At 46.9% G+C, this 24,631-nt stretch overlaps 1 protein-coding gene and 1 pseudogene across 2 annotated transcripts in view; both read right to left on the reverse strand.

Annotated features, from left to right (window-relative positions):
• The window catches only part of LOC149335173 (actin nucleation-promoting factor WASL-like), a 58,999-nt gene that overhangs the window by 4,646 nt on the left and 29,722 nt on the right, over positions 1-24,631 (reverse strand). The window lies entirely within an intron of this gene.
• On the reverse strand, positions 2,160-24,627 carry LOC149335174 (uncharacterized; annotated as a pseudogene). Its single transcript, XR_016284019.1, has 12 exons — positions 24,311-24,627; positions 19,818-19,961; positions 17,287-17,373; positions 17,032-17,131; positions 16,391-16,468; positions 15,814-15,940; positions 15,551-15,593; positions 11,498-11,666; positions 7,952-8,347; positions 6,468-6,569; positions 5,788-5,887; positions 2,160-5,200 (listed from the first exon to the last, which is right to left on the reverse strand). The product of XR_016284019.1 is annotated as an uncharacterized LOC149335174 (transcript).

A 24,631-nucleotide genomic window follows, 5' to 3' on the forward strand; every position in this document is an offset into this window, starting at 1 on the left:
GTGGCTTGAAGTTTTTTTGTGGTGGCTTCATTGGGGCCTACGGGGGCAGGGACCTGCGTGCCCAAACTCCCCTGTGTACAATTGTTTTCACCACCATCACCCTTACGGTGCGGTTGAGGTGTCCACCTAGATGTGGGACAGCTACTGCAACATTTTCTTTACCCAAAAAGCAATCCCCCCCCCCCCCCCCCCCCCCCCCGTGTTTTGCGGGATATCCGTGTACGCTACAGATCCCAAGTGTTTGAAATTTTAATGCGGGAGCATTTAGGTTGTCGTGACCCGAGAACAACTTCCAAGTACTACTGCATTTCAAGAATTGGTTGAGGAGCCCCAAGTTTTTTTTGAAGCTCTCCGCTATGGTGCCTCTCACTCCCTCCCTTTCTGCAAATCGCTGCTGAGATGTCCGAGAGGCGAGACAGTAACTGCGTATTTCATCAGAAGTAAGCCTGGGCCAACATAACGTTGGCCTGAGCCGCTTTGGGACTTTAAATCCAAATAAACCAAATTTCTAATGCGTTAGCATCATAACCCCAATGCCAGAAAAAAATCTGTCCGTCCATCCGTCTGAAGCCTCGGTTGGGAGGTAGCAAAGTGGAAGGACATCAGAGGAGAGGGGGAGGGAAGACGGAGAGAGTGTGGGAGCTGGGAAGGGACGGGTGGAAAAGTGCAGAGACATTTAGGGCAAGTGGGAGAGGGAAAATGAGCCCTTGCTCCTAAACTTGTGCCCTCTTCACCGCCGCAGCAGCGTTTGGCCATTTGGAAGGGGGGGGGGGGGGGGGGCACTAGTATGCGCAGCCAGGGCAAATGCGCGCATCTAAGCCTGCAGCGTGGCGGGGATACAGCCAGTCCCGTTCCCGCCAGGCATGCCCAGGGTCACCAAAAGTTCGCACGCCGTCTAAGTACCGGCAATAGCAGTGCGAAGCAACGAAAAAGAGAGCTGCATTGCTGCAGAGGCACGAGACTTCAAAACCATCTTCAGCACCGGCCAGGAACATATCTTAGGCCACAACTACTGCCGCCGTTCGCGGCACATTTTGGGCGATCGCGTGCAGTTCTACAGCGAAAGCTGTATATTCAAGCGTTCGCCGAAATCATGTAGTCGTCCGCGTTCTCGCCCTTTCCTATTCCCATCGCTGCGCGGGTTTCAATCACAGTCGTTTCGATGGAAGCGAGATGCAAAACTACTGAGTGCTGTGAGATGTCAGTGCACTTTAAAACCGCAGGAAGTGGTTTATCCGGAAACCTAGACTACGGCGCCTCTTCCCTTCCCTCACGACGCGTTTGAGGTGTTCATCAAGTAAGACAGTTATTGCGCCCTCTTCTCAGAACCGATTTCTGCGCCTGCTGCGCCAGATAGCTGCCTTTATTCATTGGTGAGCGACCTCGCATAATGGACATCTATCCTACACCATTATCAGGAATTCGGAGAACCACTTCTGGTTGCCTTGGCTGATTCCACGAGACGCGTGGCTTTGAGCATTGAAAAAATAGCGCACTGACATATCTGTGATGATCCAGCGACTTCCCATTGAAGCGCTATAGGCATGCAGATATGTTTTGCTGCACTGGCTGTATGCTGTATAGATTTCCCAGAGTCGAGCACTCCGACTGCCGGTGGCGTTTGGCAGTCTACTCCAGCACTTCAGCTAATGCTGACATTCGCATTACCACAGAGCAAACGTCCGATGAATTGTTTACCCTGGCAGCTGTATAGGCGACACTCCTCTAAATGTCGTCATCCACGCGGGCGCCTTCAAAAGATGCTTATAGTGAAGTGCAGTTATGAGTGCAGCTACCAGCCAGGATCTTTTCAAGGAAGTAGGCGTCACCATCAGCTCGGAGTCACCAGCATAAAGACAAAAAAATAAAACAGATGGCAGGAAAGGAAGATAGTGCAGTTTAGAGGCATTGCGACTGTTTTGCTGTGTTAGCAGTATGGCCCTTGTTTCCATGAGTGTTGTGACTGAAGCGTTATGCGGGCGGAGTGGATCAGAGGGGGCCCTGTAGCAGGGTGTGAAACTGGAAAGGCGCAATTAAAAAGTAAATAGGACATGCCGCATCACATTGTGTGATCACCTGTTTTTTTTTTTTTTTTTTTCTGCATGTACACGCGTCACTATCTTCGTCCCTTCAGGGCAAAACTCCCAACAATACAGGGACTGTGGAAGCCACGCGTCTGTTGGCCACATGCATAACTTTCACTTTAAAGACAAGTCGAGGGATATCGAAATACCAACAAATGTCAGTAATCATGCCTTACCAGCCAGTTGCACGACGACCGAGGCACATTGAAAGTACGACAGAAAAAAAAATGAAATCATGGTAGCGAGATTTGCCTTACACAGGACGTTATGGTCAGCTATTTTGAAATAAAAGATACTGTAAGTCTGCAACTGTAAGTCGTCCACAAAGCACAAATTTGACTTTTGAACATGTATAGTCTGTGGATTGTACAGCAAAAATTACTGTGCACCTTAATCATAACACCACCAATATTTAATGCCTGCCCTTCCGTTGTGGTCTTTTAATGACACCGATTTCGCCCCGCTCTGCAGATGGCAAAGACAAATAGCATTTTGTCTGCTTTCGGCCTTAGCAAACTCCCTTAATATGAACAGTTAAGTTATTTGAACTGCTGCTTTGGTCCTGTCAACATCAAGGGTATTCACAAACTTTGCAAAATCTTCCAGTACCTTTCAAGCTGAAATGATTGAAGGGTAATTGTATTATGTCAGTTGCAGCCTTAGTAGAGGCAAAGTCAATCACTGCAGTGGCTCATGGTGCCTACTCGCTCAGCATGGCTTCATCGTTTAGATTCCAGCCACGAAGCTACATCTAATATGTCCATGTAATGAACTTTTAGTGCACGTTGAAGAACTTCAGATGGCATTAAAAAATCTGGAACCCACTTCCCAGTGATGAAAATAAGAATATTTGGTTTCAGCTGCTGCTTGTCAGCAGGTAATTTCTTGCGAATTGGCTGCATCAAAATAGTACTGTACACCACTGCAGTCTTTAAGAAAGCTCCTTCCTGACGGCACATATCCGCTACACAAATTCAGTTGAGGAAGCAATTTTTCTGTGCACAGTTTTCTTAAAGGGCAACTGCAGCACTTTTTTGAGAATTTCGCGATATTCAAGGATTCAAATCTATACAGGCTGTAGGTAAAGCATGCCAAGTTTTTTTGCACTGGCATTAAAAGTAGTGGCATAATCGACTATTGAATTTTGCGCTTCTCCTCAATGCACTGGAGAAGTGGAGGGAAACTTAGCGTGACGTCATGGAAGGTATGATTTCAAATTACCGCTGTCATCAGCCACAGCCTGCCCTGACTCGTTAGACGTTGCCAAACAACTCTCGGCAGGGCTCGCCTTCGGTGGCGTTGGTTTTTTTCCTTCAAAGCAGGCATTTGTGCTTTGGAAATGTACCGATACCTTCGATGACATCATCATGCGCCCCCCACTTGGCGTTGTGCGCTGCGGAGAAGCTTGAAGGGCATCCGGATTTTAATCAGCGATCACTTCACTAGTATTTCAAAAGCTAGCCCAAAAAGACTTCGCATGCTTTACCTGCGGGTTTCACACATTCGACCCTCTTAAGCTCGTTGATTTCTACAACGTACGCAGTTTCCCTTTAATGCAGAACAGAAAACTACTGATCATTGCAGTAATAAAGTCACAGTAGTTTCCTTCCAATTTCTATGAATGCTGCTTCAGATTAGACGTACACATGACGAAAAAGTAACTTGTGTAAGCTTAAAAAAATGCTTACACCAGCAATCTCTAAATATGAGGCACCTGTCACTTTGCATATCGATATAGTGCATATAAAAAAATAAGAACTGGCCACAGTGATGGTACCTCCAAAAGCTGCTAAATGTTGAGCACTAAGAGGGTATTCTAAGTTCCAAGAAAAAAGAAAGCACGATCATGCAGTGTACTGACAAAAAGCACACCAACAGGAAGCACATGAAAAGAGAATGCATTTGAATAATTTGTAATGACAAGCTTTTTATAAGAAAGAAAACGATTTTAATTTATTATACGCGGCAATTATGTACAACCACCATAATTGATGTCTCTGGTCAACAAAGTACCCTTCTTTGACCCAAGTTCCAGGCTTTCTCAAGAATAAATGAAACAGAAAAAAAAAGAGGAAAACAACAGGAGGCATAAAAAACATCCAAGATTATCAATAATCATTCATCATGTCTACACTTTTGTGTGTGATCTGCTTTAACAGTCTCCCTGAACTTGCCACAGAAGGAAGTAGTAAATCAGTTCTTGCGAAAAACAACTGTCTGAACAGAACATAAGTTAGAAGAACGAAACACGTAAATCTGATCAATGAAGCCAGTTGGGTTACGCAGCGGAACAAACAACAGTGGAGCACAAACTGTCCTCCACGCAACAACAACAGCAGCAGTGGCAGCGACAGCAGCACAGGCAACAACATCTTTTCCCATTCGCAGTGGTGTTAGATTACATCCGCAGCGAAGGCCACTAAGTTTCGCTGCACTTTCTTTGCGGTGGAACCGGTTCTTTGCACAAGTGCACTTGCTAAAACCAGGTGCACGCTCTGTATACGTCACGCCCACTTTCACGGAAATGATAGTCCTGCAGTAGTCGACGGCTGATGGTCGGCGTGTCTTGCAGCCCGCCTTCTCCTTCAACACGCTGCGGTGAGCAACAGGTCGTCTCGTCTCGCTGCTGTTTTCCGGTTCGAGGCACGGTTGTCTTTACTTTCGACAAACGTAAGACGGTGCTAGTGCTCTTGAATATGGTGCTCACGTGTGACGCACTGTAGTAGTATCCACAACAGTTCCTGCCCATCATCATCCTGTCGATTTGTATCCTCTGGATCTAGGTGGAAGTCTTCACCCTCTGCGTCCGCATGTCGGATCCGCGCCGATGTGTGGGTCCAGAGAGTCTGGCACTTCTATTTGTGTCAAAGGCAGCAGCAGGTAAAGAGATGTGGCAGAAGGTCCGGGTACATCCCGTCTGAAAAGCTGTGGCCAAACTTGATCCTGACGACGGTGCTGGCAACAACATGTCTTCAACCACCGTACAATCGATGCAACCATGAGGTGCCGTCACTCTTCTCTGGAGCTTTCTCAAAAATGCAACAGTGAAGTGGTAGCTCATCAGTCATCCCATTCTTCATCCGACTCCGAGCTGTCACTGGAATCACTGTCGTCGGCTGCACATTGAAGAAGCAAGTGCGTTGTAAGTTGAAACAACATCTGGTGTGTGACGTGGCCATTACTTATAGAAAGAAGGATTACTGCTAAACTAAACTGCAGCTCCATCCTACAATGCACATTCAAAACAATGTGCATCTTGTACACACATAGTCCGAGCAGACCTCATTTAGAAGAGAGGTTCACACAGAAAAGGAGATTACAAAAGCTTGGCAACAGGTCACAAGTGCAGCATCAAGACCTCTAACGAAGCAGATGCTTTCTTTGCAAAGTGCTGATGTTATGATGCCTAATGTTGTTTTAGGATTAGAAGCTCCAAAACATGGCTTCATATTTCAGAAACTCTTAAAATAATTGGCAGAGTAGTTATGCATGCAATTTAAGATGAAAAGGTGATGACTGTCAGCTAGGAATGATCTGCTGCTACATATGAGCAGTAGAGATATGATGCACTGCTAAACATCGAAACTTTCATTCCGAAGTGCACAAGTCATGTAAATTTTTGTACTTTTTTTTTTGTACTTGACAACTACACTAGGTAGAAGGCCTTTAAATGGCAAGAGAGGAGGCCAAATGGTTTGCTTACGCATGCAGGCCCTTGCTCGCTCTTGTAGTGCCCTGGCCAGAGCTCCAGCCAGGCCTTCCAACTTGGTTTCGGACTGAGAAGTTCTGGCAGAGTCCGGTACCTGGTGCGAAAGGATGGGCCAAAATAAAATGTTGGAGGCCCAAAACACCACTCTACAACGTCAACAGCTGGCTGACGAACTACAATCCTTCAACTGCAAGGCGCCCTACTGTCTAGCTTTCCTGTCATAAGTAGAGCTCACAGTCAGCACTGCATATAGCTTGGAAGCATTAACAGGGCTCTTGAAGATGCTCTTTGTCTGTGAGGCCTTCCCAAGTTTCTCCAAAGGCTACACCGTAGTGCCATGGGTATGGCAGGTGCAATGATTTCAAAGCTTGACCAATTAGGTATTGCGCCTAGTCTGGTTGACATGCCCCTGACCGTGCTCTCCACTCTCTTTACGCATATAGCCCAGCCGATGGCGGCATTTTACTTTCAGTGACTCTACAAATCGCATGCAAATGTAATAAAAATAGCAAGAGGTAAAAAACTCCCAGCCCTTTTGACCTGCCCTTGCTGAAAGCAGTCACATCAATAACCTGCTCATTTTGGTTGCACACTGGTTTCAACCATTTCACTCCTTAAAATCAGCATAAAGCAGACCCCAAGCAGATCACTGCTTTGCAATGTGTCATACTCACAGATTTCAGTGTGACACCCTCGCGGATTTGGTCCAGCAGTGCGTCGCGACCATCAGGGTTGCTGTGCGTGCTGTGCGTGGACTCTGTCTCTGGGTCCACATGCTACAAAGAGAGAAGACACAGCCTTTTTGAAGACACTGTCGAAGCGAGAAAACACAGTAACAAGTGAAGCGAAACCCCGATTATGCATCCCCCTTTAAATAACAACTGCATTTTGTAACAAATTAGTGCAGGCCAGGCGAACCGCCGATAGAGACTATGTAGCAAATGTTTCGGTTATAAAACACGAAGTTCATATATATTCTGCCCAGTACCATAAATCTGGTGGCGCACTTTACTAGCAGACACCACGACACCCTAGTGTGCTTGGAATATGATTTAAAGCAAAGACGTGCACGTAATGTTGCAATCCAGCACATGACTGCCTGCAATGGCAGTTCTGTGGACGGCTCACAACAAATCTCCATGCGTTCGACCTACGACGGTTGGTGTGAGGTGCAGAAATCAGCTGTACATTTATTTCATGCTGAGGTCAGTCCCTGTTGGTAAACTGGCAACAAGATTAGACGTTTCGTGATAAGCAACAACTAGCTGCAAAGCGCGTACCACTGAGGCTTTGGTGCAAAGCACATTAGGTCTAGTGACACTGAGACAGCTTATCACCAGCTAAAGACAGTTGCTTGGTTAAGCACATTTTTCCACTGCATGCAAGGTCATTCATTATAAGGGGAGCCCAAAGATAAACTTAAAAAGATAAACTTTCCCTGCCCCATCCTTTGGGTTTGTTTTCCTGCAACGTCACATCCTTCTGAGTTACCTTAGGGAGGACAGGACACCTGCTTGCAGCAGCATTAGTGTCACTGACGGCGTGACTGTCGCAGGGACTAGGGGACCACCTCTCTCTCTCTTTTCAGCCTTGGGGGAAGTCAACGCGCACGAATGTATTCGGTGCAGCTGCTCTCTCCACCAGCGTGCCGAAGCCTCATGGGAACATATCCCACGAGCTTGTCCTGGCTGACCTCTGAGCATTTCCCTGCCCTAGCGTGGGCAAACACTCGCTCATAACCCTACTAGTGAGTCGGGACGACCCCAGTTCCTTCGAGGATTTTGTTGCTAGCAGGCGTTACTGTTGCAGCAGCAATAACTGCCTTCATGTGTCGGCAAGTGTCGTCTTTCCTTCGTTCCTAGAGAACTGCCTGTCACGTTGGCGTGTGCACAGTAGCACTTGCGATCATCGAGTGGGGTCGACGGTTTTTACGAAAAATGAAAACTGAAGAGTCCGACCTCTAATTATAGAACAGATCTGCATGGTCTGCTGAGGGTTGTAAATGAGGGTTCTGCTGTGCTGTTCAACTAAGCATGAACTGCGGTCAAGTTTACAAATAAGGTGACAGCACAGAATTGGCATAAAATACAAAGATTTACAAATAAGGCGACAGCAGAGAATTGGCATAAAACACAAAGCATGCATGTGCCACACTCACATTGAGCGCCTTGCCCTTGCGGATCTGCTCCAGCAGCGCTCCTCGAGCGTCCTGGCCACCTCTGCCTGGTGCCCCTCCTCCTCCGATTCCATTGGCCGCTAGTGCGGGAGCTGGTGGTGGAGGGGGCGGAGCCCCTCCTCCCCCCATGCTTGGAGGAGGGGGGTGGCGGTGGCGGAGGGGGCGGGGCCGCCTGAGGGGAGGCTGCGGAGCGGGCCCGGCCATTGCTCAGCGGCGTTGGCGGCGCACGTGTTTGCCCCGTTCGCACGGGGGGTGGCGGTGGGACCGACCTCGGCACTGCCCCATTTGGCGGGGGCGGTGCGTGAGGATGCGGTGGAGGTCTGCTCGGTGGCCCCCCGGTGTGCTCCCTTGATGGCACAGCAGGTGGCGCAACAGGTGCTGCAGAAGCAAGGAGCAGAGGGAAATCAGCCCATCTCACAGCTAACTGGTAACAAGAAAGTGAATGGTTATAACGGAGAATGTTTGCCGTGATGCCAAAGCATAAAAAAAGAGAACCCATCAGCCAGCTGTCTGGCATCCAAAAGAACTTACAAAAGTAGCTATGGACCAAACCATGGCAGCACTAAAGTTCAACTAAACAGGAGAAAATGTGGTCTTTTGAGATAACAATGTCTTATTAGTCGTGACATCATTAGTTTACTGTACAGAAAAAGTAGTGATTATGCCACCTACACAGATTGCTTCAGGAAATTCAGTTTAGAGTCTTTAATTCACCTCTAATAAGGTATGCTTTTCAAGGAATCTCCCGGTTTCTTGACCAAACCCTACTGAAAATTTAGCCTGTCCACAGCGCCAGGATAATTCATATCGATGCAATAGACAACTTTCCCAGTCTTACGACATTTACTGAATCCGCGTGACAACTTTTTAATTACCGCTCTCGCTACATACCATTTGCACGCTGTGTACTCATTAATTACCGAATGGAGCTTGCAGTCAAACTTTTATGTAAACACCTTTTCAGTAGCCAGCACTTTCTGGTCAAAATGGTAGGCAACACTGTGAGCAAACTTTGTGAAGAAAAAGGGGGGGGGGGGGGGGGGGGGGGTGAATGTGTGGCTTCCAGCCAGAATTTCCTTGTCTCTCATTTTCTGACAACTTGACAACAGCTTTCGCAAAAGAAATGGGAAGACATTTGTTGGATAAAAACTGATCTACTCTCTTTAGGGCTTTGAGTTTGTTTGAGGCCTATGATTTGGTCTTTCAGAGAACTCTGACTAGTTATAACTGGTGACTTACCGATTTCTGTAAGTTTAGCGCAGCAAACAAAATTCTGAAATTGGCTTCCGAATGTGTGTATGTCAGCTAGCACAATGTGGACATAATGATTTCCTTCTTTGATTTGTTCAATATTTCGGCATTAATGGGTTAAGATTATTTGACTTGCACTTCCGTTTGCAGTGAAGGCAAATTAGCCAACTCTATCAGTACAAATGATTCTTTTGTTATTATTTCACAGTATGAGCTAGGTGTACTACTTCACTTGTTTTACAACTCATCTTCAAATGCTTTTCCGATTAACAAACGCAATGTCAAGTGGAAAAAAAAAGTAGGAAATGGCACAAATTTCCACACAACCCACAGACCAAAAGAAAAATGTGGAATGTCTGAAATGCTGACTGGGCAGTGAAACGAGTCCTTGACAGCGTTGTATTAGAGTGCACCATGCCAGCTTTTTTAATTTTTCCCCAGTTTTGACTGCAGAATTAGCGGAGACATTTGGGCATGTTGGTATTCTTAAGCATTCCATAACGATAATCAATCGAAACAAATATCTGCATGTCTCCTACATACTGTATACAGGCCTCATACAAAACACTCTTTCTTATATGCATGCACAAAATTTAATATCCCACAAAACCTAAGGACGTCATCGTTGGCTTGATGAAACCGAAACTGAAACGGTATGGGAGAATAAATTCAACTACGAATTATTTAGCGGTTGTAGGCGAATACCATGTGGCGATCCAAATATTTCAGTGTCTTACGCATCATTACTGAAAAGAAAGCATGCAAATAAAGTGAGGTGTCTGTAGTCCTTGATCAGGAAGACAGGGAACCGTCTCATGTGACAAGAGGCTGGGTCTTGGAGCCATACCAGTAGTGGTCAGAAGCAAGCTCACTACAGCAAAAACTTCTGAGACCATCTTGGAGGTGCTGTATAGTATTTAGGCCTAAGAGCATCTGTGTTTGCACTAGGCGGTAAATGGAAGTATCCTAGAGTGACCTAATGAACTAGAGGTGCACGCAAGTGTGCACAGCAGTTGCTTGAGAAGCAATAGAAACCTACCTTTGTGATATTCTTACCAAAGCACATCTGTAGAATAATAAGAAACAACAGCTGTTTCCACTCTCATGCCAACCGTAGAGACATGGGGCATTTACTCATTGCGAACAACACAGTGCATGATGTCTCAATAAACTGAAAAGTTTGATACCACGTGGAAATGGACAATGCGAATGACTGCTCTTCCACATACAATTTGCATAATTCTACCAGGAGGAGTTCTCACTCGCTGAGCTGCTTCAATCCGTGTATGTATTTGCATCAAGGAACAGCATCACAAGCACTCTGAATGCCAGTGCAAGTGTGAAAGCCTTCTCTTCATCAAGTGTGCTCAACAGAAGTCGCACAATAATTTTTTTTTCTACAGCAAAGAGGGAAGGCTTTTCCACTACGCTGTGCCAACATTAACTGAAGCATGTCAAAGGTGTGAAAAGCCATCTTTTTAATAACTGTGCTCAAGAGAAACGGCTTGCTGTCTACAGCAGGATACAGCTGAGAACACAGCGGCGAATGCCCCTCAAAGGAGATCCTCCAGCCAATAGTGTCAACCGGTTCTCACTATGTCATGGTAAACCCTCTCACATGAAATCACAGGCGACTGGTAAGTGCCCTCATGAAACGGCAATAACAGCGACGTCACGACAATCGGTTGATGCCACTGGCTGGAAAGCTCCCTTCAAGGAAATTCAATGCTGTGTTTTTGACTCGTATCTCATAGACAAGGAGCCTTCCAGCTTTTGGGCGCCAGATTTTACAATATAATATGAAAAACCTACTCTGAAATCAAAACTGTTTCATTCCTGAAGCCGAAAAAATTGACTCCATCAGGTCTGCAGAGTGAATGTGGGGAAAGTAGGCAATGCGCCATCGTTTTATAGGTGCCAAGCTCAACACACCAGGCGGAGCTATCAGTTTCGTGGTTTCTTGTGGTTTTTGTGAGCCGTTTCAAACCTCATGAAACCGTGACATTTTGGCAAGACGGCACTAAGCCACAGCACCTAAAGCACTACAAATTGGATGTGCTAAACAGGCAATCCACAAAGGAGCACAGCTGTGCCAGAACTAACTAAACTAACTAACTAAAGCAGGGCAAAGACGTCAGATATAGCACAGGTGATTTGACTTTTGTGGCACTACGTAGTGCTGAGTTTCCTACACCAAGTGCTGCTTCAGACTTGAACGCAGTCTTAATACGCAACAGGCCAGCAGCTGTCTCTGATGCCGGCACCTAGCAACCTCACCAGCAGAACCTGTCTTGCCGGCGCTGCCCTTGATCATTTCAGCTCCACCGTTCTTGGCAATGAAGTCGTAGATGAACTGCCGTGTTCCGGGCTCCTTGAGGTCATTCTCTGTGACCATGGCCATCTCGAAGAGCGTGCTCAGCTCCTGGCTGTCCACATAGTTCTCCAACTGCAGGGGAGGGGGAAGGGAAAAAAATTAGAAACAACAAACAAAGAGAAAATTTCACTTCACACACTGTGAAGCAAGCATGCAAAATGCAAGAAGTACTAACTCTGAACAGACAATGCAAATGAGAGACCTTTTTATTTGTGGTTAGAATCTCATGAAATTTTGCACACAAGTGTATTTTTCTCTTCTGATTTTAAAAATGTAGTCATAATTGACCTGGTGGTCTTAGATCAAAAGTTATCTTAAAGACTAGAGAGTAATTAGGTAATTTCTTACGCAGTTTTAATGAACTTTCTCACAGCATTCTGTTGCTTTTAAGTACATGAATTGATAGCCAGCAAATTCCCATACCCGATGACATTCTTACTTTTTTTGTTTAGGCCGCATATAAATAACAATTTACAATTACCTTAACGAGTTGTAGTGTCAAATATTGTGACCTTTTACTCTCGACGTATTACATCGTGATGCCATGCCTTTAGAGAAAAATGAAGAATGTCATCGGGTATGGGAACCCTCTGGCTATCAATTCATGCAAATAAAAGCAACAAGATGCAATGAGAAAGTTCATTAAAGCTGCGTAAGAAATTACCTAATTACATTCTAGACTTTGTAAGATTTAAGACCATCAGCTCAATTATGATTACATATTTGGAATCAGAAGAGAAAACTTCATCTGTGAGCAAAATTTCATGAGAGTCTAGCCATAAATAAAAAAGTTAGTTTTAAGACTCCCATCCCCCTTTAAAGGGGTTGTGAAAAGAAAATGAAGCTGCCCGATTTTAATTTTTACTGCTTCCATAAACATTAGACATGCTAATTCCGAAATATTTCGACTCAATTTTGAGTCTGCATTTAATAAAGCCCGTTCGAAATCGCTGCCTTTTTGAGCTCATGAAACGACCATGCGCCGCCGTCGGCTGGCACACGCACTACTCGACTACGTCATTTTAAGATCTTCAGGAACGTAGAGATATCTTCAACTTTCGTTTGCCCTAAAATAATAGCTTTATGAGAAATTCAGAAAGTGAAACAAGGTTTTCCAATTATTTGCACGCGTAATTGCACTCTGTTAAACTGCAGCGCGTGGTCATACATCAATCACTGATCTGGGACCAGTTTCGGTTTCGGTTCTGCTTCTCCATCCTCCTTGGCTTTAGTATCAGCAGCTCGACATAGCCTTGCTTACGTGAACCTATCTAGGTGGTGTTCCTTGACAGCGGTGGTTTGAGTCAGAGAATCGAGCTGAGCAAGGCCAGCCCATCTCGACGACTCACTCCTTACATGAACTCGATACGAACGAGTCAGCTATCGCGGCGCGCATCGGCTCCGCGCTTCTGTTCTTTGCTGCAGAAAAATATATTCCAGAAGCGTGAAGAGGGTTAGGCATAATTTGCAGATGGGGCTGCGAGTCAACCCACCCCTTGCGATAGAGATGAAGATTCGAGTCCACGACCGAGTTCGGAGGTTCACGGTCGGGGCTTCCGCAGGCAGAGGTGTCGCGGTCTCTCGGCATGACTGCTACTTGCCGGGCGCGCGACGTGCCATTGCGAGCGGCGCAACAACGACTGACAGCAGCTCGCCGCCTGCGCCCAACTGATGTCAATGACAGGCCGCACGCGGCGCGTCGCACTGACAAGGAGCAAAATGCGAGCGCGCAGAGCGCCAGCGTCATAATGACGGGGGGGCGCGTTTCTCGGGGCCGGCCTGTCAGCCTGGATGCCGGTCGCCGGCGTCAGAAAAACACGCTAGTATTATTTGTTCACGCTCATAACAAGCACTGGAATAGATGAATGCCAAAAATGAATCATTTTTGAGGATCGTTGGCTGATGCCGACTTGCTGGCAGTATTTAGTTCGGCGATACAAGCAAATTTCATCCAATGAACGCTTTATTTACTGCCTGGTCGCTGCTCGCATAGCTGGCACTTGCTAGCTCCGCTGGCGTCGCGGAAATCGAGCATATCTTTATTTTATTATGGGACAGGTTCACAGTTAAAGGGGTGACGAGAGTAGTATCTTTTACAGCGCTGACCAGTTCCGAAGCTCCCTCAGCTGCGGTATCGATAGTATCGATGCAAAACCAGGTAGGCTTAGCGACGACCAGGGCCGCCGGCAAGCCTCGATCGCAGCTTCATCGCCCGGCGCGTCCGCAGGCGGCGTCGTTGCCGAAAGCTCGGCATGCTGCCACTGCCAACAGGCAGCCTTTATGATAGCATGGCGCTGTTTTGTCTTTTCTGGTGCGAATGTGAAATACAGCGAGGCTGCAGGCCGGCCGGCAAACCTGGATCCCGTCCGCAGGCGTCATAAAAATGAGCTAAATATTTTTCTTCACGTAAATAATAAACTTTGGGAGCAAGAAGTGTTTAAAATAGATCATTTTTGGGGATCGCTGTACAATGCCGAGTTGCTGGTAGAAGCAGCAACTGTAATACGAGCAAATCTCTTGCCACAACCGCCGCTCAGCTGCCGCTGCCCGCGGCCGTTGCGGTCCGGCTTGCGCGCCTGGCGTCCGCTATATAGCTCCGCTGCCGAGCGCTCCGCAACAATGACCATATGTTTTGTTGTGAGACGATGCTGTTGACAGTAAAGCGATGCCAAAAGCAGGCATTTTATCATAACCCAGGCTACTTCCGAAGCGCTGTCCACCGCGGCTTCGGTGCGAAACAGGCCTAGCGACGACCAGGGCAGCCAGAGAGCAGTGCAGTTCGTCGCCCGGCGCGCCCGCGTCCAGCGCCGTTGCCGAAAGCGCGCTACGTGGGCAGGCATGCTTTGTGGCCGCCCGAGTACAGCCGGCAGTCTTTCTGATAACATCGCTATTTTGTCTTTTCTGGTGCGAACTTCAGTAGCAGCGCGCAGGCGCTGGTGTGCGGTGGCAAAGTGTTACACCGGATGTGGGCCGGGCATGAGTCTAGTGGCGCAAAGATGCTTGCCGCTCCTTGTCCCTGTAGGCGGCAGTTCGCAAGCGGCGACTGGTGCGGCGCGCCGTCAAAGTTTTCGCACATGTGTCAGCTTGAGAGCTAGCAGACTCCATTCTGAGCAGACGACGGTGCCACATTCGAGTCAATATGCGTGCTGTAACCTCGGTCAACTATGGCTAAACAGGCCTCGCTAAGCCGCCATGTTGTGTTGACGACAGAAGCCTCTGATTGGCTTCTTAAAATGACGTTTGCTGTGAGTTGAGGGGGACGCGCGCTGGGAAACCGAAATTTAGTTTTTTTCGCTATTCAATCAACCCAGACGATGAAACGAACCAAAGTATGCTATAGAATGAAGGGTCAGAATTCCAAATACACACGTCGTTCAAAATTTTCGGAAAATGTTTCACGACCCCTTTAAGAAACAGTGTAGAGGGCTGCAAAGTTAAATTTTCGAAAAGCCTATCTACTGTGAATGCCAAGGAATAGAATGCAGTTATTTCACAGACCATGTCCTGAAAGTCCAGGCTTGCAGCTAGGAAACTGATTGCCACTGCCCTCCGACACCCATAAACACTTCTCTCATTAGCCAAGTGCATACTTAAGCGTCCATGGCAGCTTCAGTGAACTGCAAACACTTTACTAGAGGTAGAAACTAGAGGTTTTCTTGACCAGTTTTCTTGACCTGGGGTTCTTTAACGGGCACTGGCATCGCACAGTACACGGGCCTGGTTATACGCTGTCCTGTCAGAACAGCTACCACAACAGACTACATATGCAACACTTACTACATAAAAAATAAATGTGCCATCACAAAACATACCACTAGTTACTCAAAGCAGCCCGGTAAACAACAGCAAAGCTCCTTTCTATTTAAACCCCTAATGGCAAATGACCTTGCAAATGCACACACAGCCAAGGCACGAAATTCAGCCCATATATCGCATGGTGCGCTAAGCGTACTCACGTCAAATCCTTTGTCAGGATCCCAGCCAACATGCTGTATATGCCTGAAATGAGAAATGATAAAAAAAATTAAAAAACATAAATGCCAAAGGCGAAGAAGACACGAATCAAGAGTCAACCGTGTCACTTGGCAGCCAGCCACAAGCAGAACATCAGACGCTTTTCCTCATTGAAATGAGCGAACGTTGCGACATATTATGGCACAGAACGTGCCCATCTGTTGCGCGAGAGAGAAATCGTCGCAGCAGCAGCGAATGCACTTACTTGAAGTCGGTCGGGTTGCTGATGTCTGCCTTCGTGTACTTCCGCTGCTCCTTTGCCTTCTTGGCCTTTTTGTTGCTCGTTTTTGACGATTTTTTATTGCAGTGCTGGCTGGGAAGGCCATTTGTACCTGTGCAAGAAACAATGGAGGGCGCTCAGAGCACAGCAAACAGCAGGTGCTTACCGCCTTTGCAACTTCTAGAGTGAGCACACAACACTGGGCGAGCTGGACATCCACACTCATTGCTGACCTAAAGCATCTGTTGAATGAGCCTGGGAATTGTTTAGACGCATTACTAAACACTTCTGAGCAGTTTTCAAAATATGAGCTGGTCATAGTCCTTAGTGTACAGGTAACAAAATATAATGAGCAATAAAGTTCTCAACTCCATGGACAATAATGCAGAGCGCTATTGAAAGCTTCAGAGCATACACCATGCTTCCTAGTGTGAGCATTTCTCGACTGCACTTGAGCCTCCCTTGACAACACTGCTATTCATACCGAAGTCAGACCGTTGACAAGACAAAAAGATAAAACAACCAAACAAAAAGAGCCAGGTGCTGACATGGTTGCACTTACTAGGACCCATAGGAATCCGGGGATCATGGATAGGGATGGATTGGTTATTTTTGGCAGCCATTTGTAACCTATTTTTTTCTGTAAGCAAAAAGAAAAGGAAGATGACAGATATAACACACAGTGTACAAGAAACAACGCGGTTGAAATAGCTAAAACGGCTGCTAACAGTAACCATCACAACACACTGCACAGCTATAAAACATGCAGCCTCCTTCCCTTGCCTCTCTATCCACAACAAATGACACAGCAGTGGTAACCCAACAAACTGTCCAGTTAGCTAGAGACGCAACTAAATTACATCAACAGCAACTGGCATCCTGCTAACTTAGCGAGATAAATGTACTTAAGTAAAACTTGGTGCTGGGCTAGCTGGTAGGACATAGATCAGAAGTAAAATAGCTCAATGCAAACAACCACACGGCGACGAAAGATCTGTGTTGTGTAGTCTTTTCATTGTCTTAGAAGCTTGTGTCCTATTGAAAAAGTCGCTAAAACTGTCAACTGCAAGAAAGCTTCAGGTCATCTCAAGTAAGATAAAACTATGCTACTACCAGCAGTTCTCTACAAGTCAAACGCATCTCAATCAGTGCTGGTTGCTGCGGTGATTGGGCACACGTTGTAGGTGGACACACACTACTTACCTTCCCTCTTCTGTTTCCGAGTCCGCAGCTTTTCTTCAACGGCATTACCGAAATTCGCTGCCTCGTCGTCGAACGCAAAGTTAAGACCCGCCTGGCAGTCCTATAATAAAGGATAACTCATTATATTCAACCAGTACATTTTCGTTTGCTAGTTACAACGAATGATTTTTTAGCATTCTGCGGCGCTAACTGCAAGCTGTTGCATAGATTCTGAAAAATACAATTACAAGAAGACGGCACAAAATTCCCACTTACGTCCGCCTCGAATGTGTGGAAGTATGGAAGCTGTGCCTTGTAGGTGAATTCAACAAAGAGCTCCTGTTCCCAGGCGAAGTCGTGCTTCTGCATGGGAAATGCAATGATAACAAAAAAAAACTGAATATAATCACATGAACTGGGCTTGCGAATGACGGTGGCACCTTTGCCCAACATTTCGTTTTGAGAGATGGCTTCTAAAGCTGTTTTTGAAATGTCCCTTGTCCTGAGGTGTTGCTCTATCAGCTATCATCGTAAAATTTGTGGTCAAGTCTGCGAATACCGGACGAGGCTACCACAGAAATTCGTCTCTTCATAACCTTCTCCTCCTCGTAGCAATGACGAGCACAAACCAAGTGAGCAGAGGCAAAGGTCTTTGTGTAGCAGTTTCTGTGCCTTTACAATCACAGTCGCTCCCTTGCAATGCTAAGCCTTTCCTCTCATTTTTCTTCGCAGTCAGCCCCACTGTCACTTTTTTCTGAGATGTCACTCTTAACGACTGCCGATGCAGAAAAATAGCAAATGCGAAATGAGTATTCCTGCACAAGGAATGCAGCAGTGAAGTACAAGTTTGGTTTTATAGTTTATGGGGTTACTCGTCCCGAAGTGAAGTGCTCTGGATAATGCGACCACCTGAGGTTCTTTAACGTGCACTGACATTGCACAGTACATGGGCTTCTAATATTTTGCCTCCATCAATATGCAACCGCTGTAGCCAGGACTGAACCTGTATCTTTTGGGTCAGCACCTGAGCACCATAACCACTGAGCCACTTTGGCAGCCTTTGGGGAGATCATGCAGGTTCATTAACCCCTTCACCGTTTTTTTATATCAACGAATTTCTTAACAAAACTGCTTATTTTTTTTATTCCTGATTTCGATTACTATTGCAATAAAAAGCATGCATTCGATCTTTAAAAAATATTTGGAGCAACCACAGTCAAATTAGCATATTTAAGTTTATTATTCCTCACAATACAGAAAACCAACTTCCGGCTGATAATGAGCGATAAAAATTAAAGAATGACCATCATCAGGCCAGCTTATAGTGAACGTCTTGCCAGGAACTGCCAGAAAAGAAAACTGAGGGGGTCGCGTTGGGATGCTACTGACGTCGATCTTCATCTACTGACGCGCGCCCGCAAAGTTCTCTTCTGAGCTGTCCTCTTCTTCATCGGTAAAACTGCTCAGCATAACGTCATCACTGTCGTCCTCACCCCCTGAAGCAATGTACACTTCAGTGTCTAAGTCACCATCGTCTGAAGAAGATGACGACAAAGAAAAGCGTCTTTCCCGCGAAGACGAGCGAGGAATACACGCGTCGCCTCCGCCGGGTGCCATTTTTAAAACCCAGGTTGCCATACGAAAAAAAACGTTTATGCGGTAGAAGAAAACGAAATAAACAGGTCAGTGCTGCCATCTGTCGAGCAAAATGCCATCTAAGCCACACACGAGCGCTGATCGTCCGAAACGCTGAAGGGAAGAATCTATTCAGCGAGGACGAGCTACAGTCGTCCAAAACAGTTTGGGGACGGCTTGGCAGGGACGAGCGCAGCTCGTCCAAAACGGTTAAGGGGTTAAGCACTGTTTCAACCAAAACCAAATGACCAAAATGAATCTTTGAAAAGTGCTACAAGTACTTTTAAACGTAATGAAGTAAATGTAAAGTTTAGATGGTCAGGCTAAGAGTTCTACAACCAAGACCGAACCAACAATTGTGAGCTCTGTCACTTTGTGAATTGCAGTAAAACAAATTATACTTTGCAAGTAGAATTTAGAATTTATAAATGCCATTTTCAAATGAAATGAAATTTTTGAGAGGGAAAATTGCACTTTTTGAAGTATTTGAGTTGCGTAAAATTAAGCTCCAATTGTTGAAGCTGCAGGATACCCGATGGGATTGAACAGACCTCATTATTTACAAATTCATATTTCTTAGCGCCACAAAAATAAAAGTACCTAACTAAATAAGGAGACTGAAAAAAATGTGCATAATTATACTGTGGCCAGAGTTTTGAAGTAGCTCATCATTCAGTCATTCACACGTGAGTATTTACTGCATTTCCTCGAGTGTGCATTTGTCAGTGCTAATTTCTGTGTTCACTTTTTTTGAGCATTGCAAGCTGAAACACATTTCACTTTTGTTCCAGACATCGTTCTGTCAGAACAGACCTTGGCTTATTCATCTCAAAAGTGATTTCACAGCACCAGAACAATGGGGGCCTTTACCTTGTGCATTGCCAGTTACATCCAATTCCAATAAAATCACTGGATGCCTACTAATGAATCATAAAAATTTGTATGTGGAAACAGTTCAGCTGCGTAAATGCAGAAAATGTTGGAGGCGCAAGAGTAACCTCTCAGCAACGGACTTTTAAAGCAATACTCTATGTACATATGCTGAAAAAAAAAAGCCACCTAATCACACATGCAGATCCTTGTCCTTTGATAAGACCACATTTGAAAAAAATTCCCCGAAAGCAAGCACCAGCTCAATGCCCCCTTTACGAGCCACCTTCATCAACACTCACGTCAAAGTCATAGAGACGAATGAAGAACGCCTTCGCAGCATTGTCCTTGATGAAGCAGGCGACACCGCAGCAGCGGCGCTGCCACCGGTCATGCCTGGGGGGCGGTCCCGACTGGTAGATTTCCGCAATGCCCATGGAGAGCACCTACAGAGAAAGGATCGCATGTCCACACTACAGATAACAGTGCTCGTGACAATTTCAACTATACTTTATTGGCACGGAGAAGCATGGAAAAATTTGGGGTGGTAATTAGTGCAACATGCACCTTGTTTCCTTTAATTTACCTGAAGAATCTCAAATGGGGGCATTAGATGAGGAGGAATGAGGAAAAAAATTCAGGGAGGCACTTTGTTGACCTAAAGTGCGATGAGGAGAAACCCTTCAGCGCGGTGTTGCTGCTTGTGTCACTGATGTGTGGTCAAGATGTTAATTAAGTACATAACTGTTTGTGAATCTTAAATGCTGGAGACACTGGAGGGCGTTTGGGAGGCATCTGTCTGATTTGATGCCTTTCTGCAAACACTCTCCAGCGTCCTAGACAAGAAGAACTACATACGCGTTGGCAGGAAGTAGCGTAGCCATTATCATGCTTGGCTGTGGAACGGAAGGATGGTGGTTTGAATCCCATCATGCACAAAGATTTCTTTTCTGGTCTGACTAGAAAAAGCATGACACCTCTACTGACAACCTTCTGTTGACAACAATGAGGCATTAAGGGCTTTCGCCTTAATAAATGAACAAGCTCCAGTCCCTCAACCATGCTTTGCTTCGATAGCAGTTAAAGGTGCACTGAAGAGGATTCTGAACTTGTCTTTTTGCCGCGGGAACTCAATCTACACGTTCCGAGCTTTCTTAGAAACTTCGATTTATTGCCCTGTGTAGCCGATTTCCCTAATTAAATCAAATTAACGTCCGGCTCCCGCCTTTTTTTTTAAAATTCTCCCTCGTACGGTGGGCGGAGTCCACCAACGCGTGGAACGCCTTTCACCCAGTCCCGTGGCGGCTTGCCGCTCTGCCATCGGAGGAGTAATACGTAGTAGTCCGTAGTAGCAAATAGCCCGCGCGTATTTTTATTTCTTCGGGCTTATTTTGCGGCTATATTATCTGCGAATGAAACTATTTATTCATGGAAATCTAAAAAACAAAATAAAGCGAAAGCAAGGCCTCCACGGGACTGGGTGAAAGGCGCTCCACGCGTTGGTCGACTCCGCCCACCGTACGAGAGAGAATTAAAAAAAAAAAAGCGGGAGCCGGACGTTAATTCGATTTAATTGGGGAAATCGGCCACACAGGGCAATAAGTCACTGTTTCTAAGAATGCTAGGAACGTGTGGATTGAGTTCCCGCGGCAAAAAGACAAGTTCAGAATCCTCTTCAGTGCACCTTTAAGTAACCCCAGGGTCATCTGATACTTTCGTAATGGGCATATGGGTTTCACGAATATTGTAGTCAAAATTTGAATTTTAGTGTCATTGCGCCTTTCCTTCCCTTCTCGTCACTTTTTGCATGCTGGAAGGTTGGCGCTCCTCTGCCGGCCCCACCTCCGGGGGCGGAGCTTCCTGACCCACCAGTGCAACACGGCTTATTGGCCGCGGCCATGGTAGCTGCCTGACGTCTGAAAGAATCTAACCAATAGCCATCTTTCAACTTGTATACGCAGGTGTGAGTGACGGAGGAGGGAGCGAGCACGAAAAAGTCGCCAGGAAGGTGCAGTAGGTATCAGTGGTTAAAACCTTGCTATTGTGACAAGTTTAATGACCACCTAATCCTCGACAAGCCTGGGTTGCTACATGTCACCAACCAATCTCTCTTTCCTTTCTTTTTCTTTGTTCCCGAAGGGAAACATCCTGACACATTCTCTGGTCACATGGTGAGATAATGAACCATGTCTTCTGAATGCATTTTTTGCCATTCACTACAGCTTACGCCCTTTAATGACAGTGACTATTTGTACCACTTCTGTCTAAAAATGTAAATAAATAAGGTGCCAACTGTTCGTGCTTGTACAAACCATTTCTTCCCAACAAAAATTGACATCACCATATTCAGTAACTGGTGATTCCATTTTATATCAGTCTTGGACATCTAGCTGAGGTGCAGTGAAAGAGCCCAAAAAAATATATATCAGCTTTTTGGGGGTGTCGCTATGTTGCTTTCATGTGAAAGTACATGGCTACTGCAGGTGCCAACATAACAGTCATCTATTCTATAAATTCTCCATGCAGCCATTCGCCCATCCGGACGAATAAGAAGGACGACAACTGCTGCAAGTGTGGCAGTCACAGCCCCCTTCACATGCGGTATTGTGATAATGTGGGGAAACAATGAGGTCAGAGCACTGTGCACTAAAATATGAGGTAAAAGATGAGACAAGACAGGACACAGCACTGATAAGCAACTCAGCCGTTTACAGCACAGGATGCAATATATGCAACAGAACAAATAAGCACAAACACAGGAAAGGAGGCACAGGATATGAAATCTACTCGTTCTGTATCCTTTTTTTCTTGTGTGCTATCCTGTATTTTAGCTCTGCTTCTTTCTCTGCTTAGCTTATTCCAGCATGCTACTGCAAAACCATGCTACTGCACAACCGTGCTACTGATAACTGCAGCTGCTGCCGCGGTGGCTCAGTGGTTATGGTGCTCGACTGCTGCCCCAAAGACGCGGGTTCGATCCCGGCCGCAACGGTTGAATTTCTTTGGAGGAGAAATTCTAGAGGCCCGTGTACTGTGCGATCAGTGCACGTAAAAGAACCCCAGGTGGTCGAAATTTCCAGAGCCCTCCACTACGGCGTCTCTCATAGGGACGTTAAACCCCATAAACCAAACCAAACCATAACTGCAGCCCCCCCGACCCTTGAGTGTTGCACAATGTGTAACGTAATATGTATTTGATGTGCGCCTACAAACCTGAGTTTAGCCTTTAATGTTCGACTCCTCTTGCATACAAGAAGACTTCAGTCTTATGTCTATGGCAAAAACGAATGCAAATAACTGCTCCATGAAAACTCCCGAGTACCAAATCATTGTGAATGCCGCGACACTCAAAACGAAACAAGACACGGCTGCCGCAAGGCAACCAGGATGTGATGAACGGTCGTCAACGCCGATGGAGGGCAGATGTGTCAGCGGCCGCGCTGACGGCTCGCCCAATCGCAACTCGCACCGCTAAAAGCGCCATTTATCATCCGACACCTACTAGACGGAACTTTGCCCGGGGAGTGCTTTGAGGCAGTGACGTCTCCAGCGCGTAGGTCACGACAGCTACGTGAGATCGAGCATACTTCCTCAGGGCACCGTGAATCCTGCCGACGGCCGCAGATGCGCCGTACGGAATCCACTACGCACGGGACAGAACTACGCCGAGCGTTGTACTACGGTACGGGATGACTTAAAGAGAGTTCTTTCCGTCGACAAGTCCTTGCAAACTCGCTTAATGCGGCGAGGAACAGGAATGCGCTCCAAAAGATAAGACGCGATGTGGGCTGGTTCCGTGTATTGTTTGATTTGTAGGTACTCCAAGCAAGCGCGAGTCTGCGCACGGCGGCAGTGAGCACGGCGTCTCGCACATAGCCGTCCAAACGGAAAAAGAATGAGGTAGCACTGAAGGGGGCGAGCCAGCTCAGTGGAACGGATATTCGCTCCGACGCCTGCCTGCCGCGCCGAGGCGGCTACGCTGCCACACTTCGTCAGCGGAGGCCCTCACCGACAAAATCGCGGCGCGCGGCGACCTAGTTGACGATTTTCGACGCGGCGTTCGCCTTCTTTCTACCTGTTTGTTTCCTTAATTGCCGCCGTCCCGACAGCGTTTGACGCCCCCTCCTTTCTTTGCTTCTATTTTATTTCAAGTCTGCCCGCACCTCCTCGAACGACGGCCCGATTCGACATCGATTTCTAATTTGTCAGCGAAAAGGAACGCACCGCGGCCGCTATTATCGGAGAGGAGAGCCAGCGCCGAGGCACGCCTGCTGTAGCACACCCCACAGCAGGCGGTTAACGACGGCCTGCCGCGATAAACACTTGCGTTCCTCTCGAAACACAAGCGGTAGCGGCGACGACCAATTCGCGGACGGTGGCGGCCGCTTATCGACGCGCAGCGCGACTCGTGGGAGACCGCAGCTAAAGCGTTCGCTCCAGCTCAAAGCTTGTTTGGCTGGTTGTCACCACCGAAGTGTTTTTTTGGACTCCGTGGCCACAAAAGGAAAGACGTTTACTGGACGCCTCGGTGTTTGTTCTCCCAGGCTAAACAAAGCCGCTGTCATCACTGCTGCTTCAGCGAGGATGACTAAACAAACACACTCTCTCCGGTCCTACCACTGATGACTAGGATCCGCCGCTTGAAGCGGCGGAAGCAGCAGCAGCAGCTGTAGCAATGGGCGCCGAAAAGGCAGCGGCCGTTCTTTGAACGGTTCCACTCGAGTCCCTCATTGAGCGACAAAGGGCCAATTGAGGGGCACCGAGAAGGCCGTGGGCGCAGTCGCGCGCGGCTTACCTGCCATCTGCGTTCCCTGCAGGCGGAGATGATCGTGTCGTTCTCCTCGGCAGTCAAGTGTACCGAGCCCCGCATTTCGGGCCCCTGCTGGCCTCGGTACGCGCTGCGTGGCGGCTGATGATGAGACATGTCGGCTCTCATGGGTTTCACGGCGGTGGCAGCGGCGATGAAGGGATAATCGCGACCATCTTAATACGGTTCCGTTCGGGGAAGCGGCCGCGGCTTGACGGAAACGACGACACACATCGCACACAGCAGCAACCAGCGCCCGATGGCTGCAAATAACTTTGCGCTGGCGACTTGCGGAGTTGGATTGGCTTG

Source organism: Amblyomma mixtum, chromosome 7 (assembly GCF_055824585.1).
Source record: "Amblyomma mixtum isolate Tamu chromosome 7, ASM5582458v1, whole genome shotgun sequence".
Lineage (NCBI taxonomy): Eukaryota > Metazoa > Arthropoda > Arachnida > Ixodida > Ixodidae > Amblyomma > Amblyomma mixtum.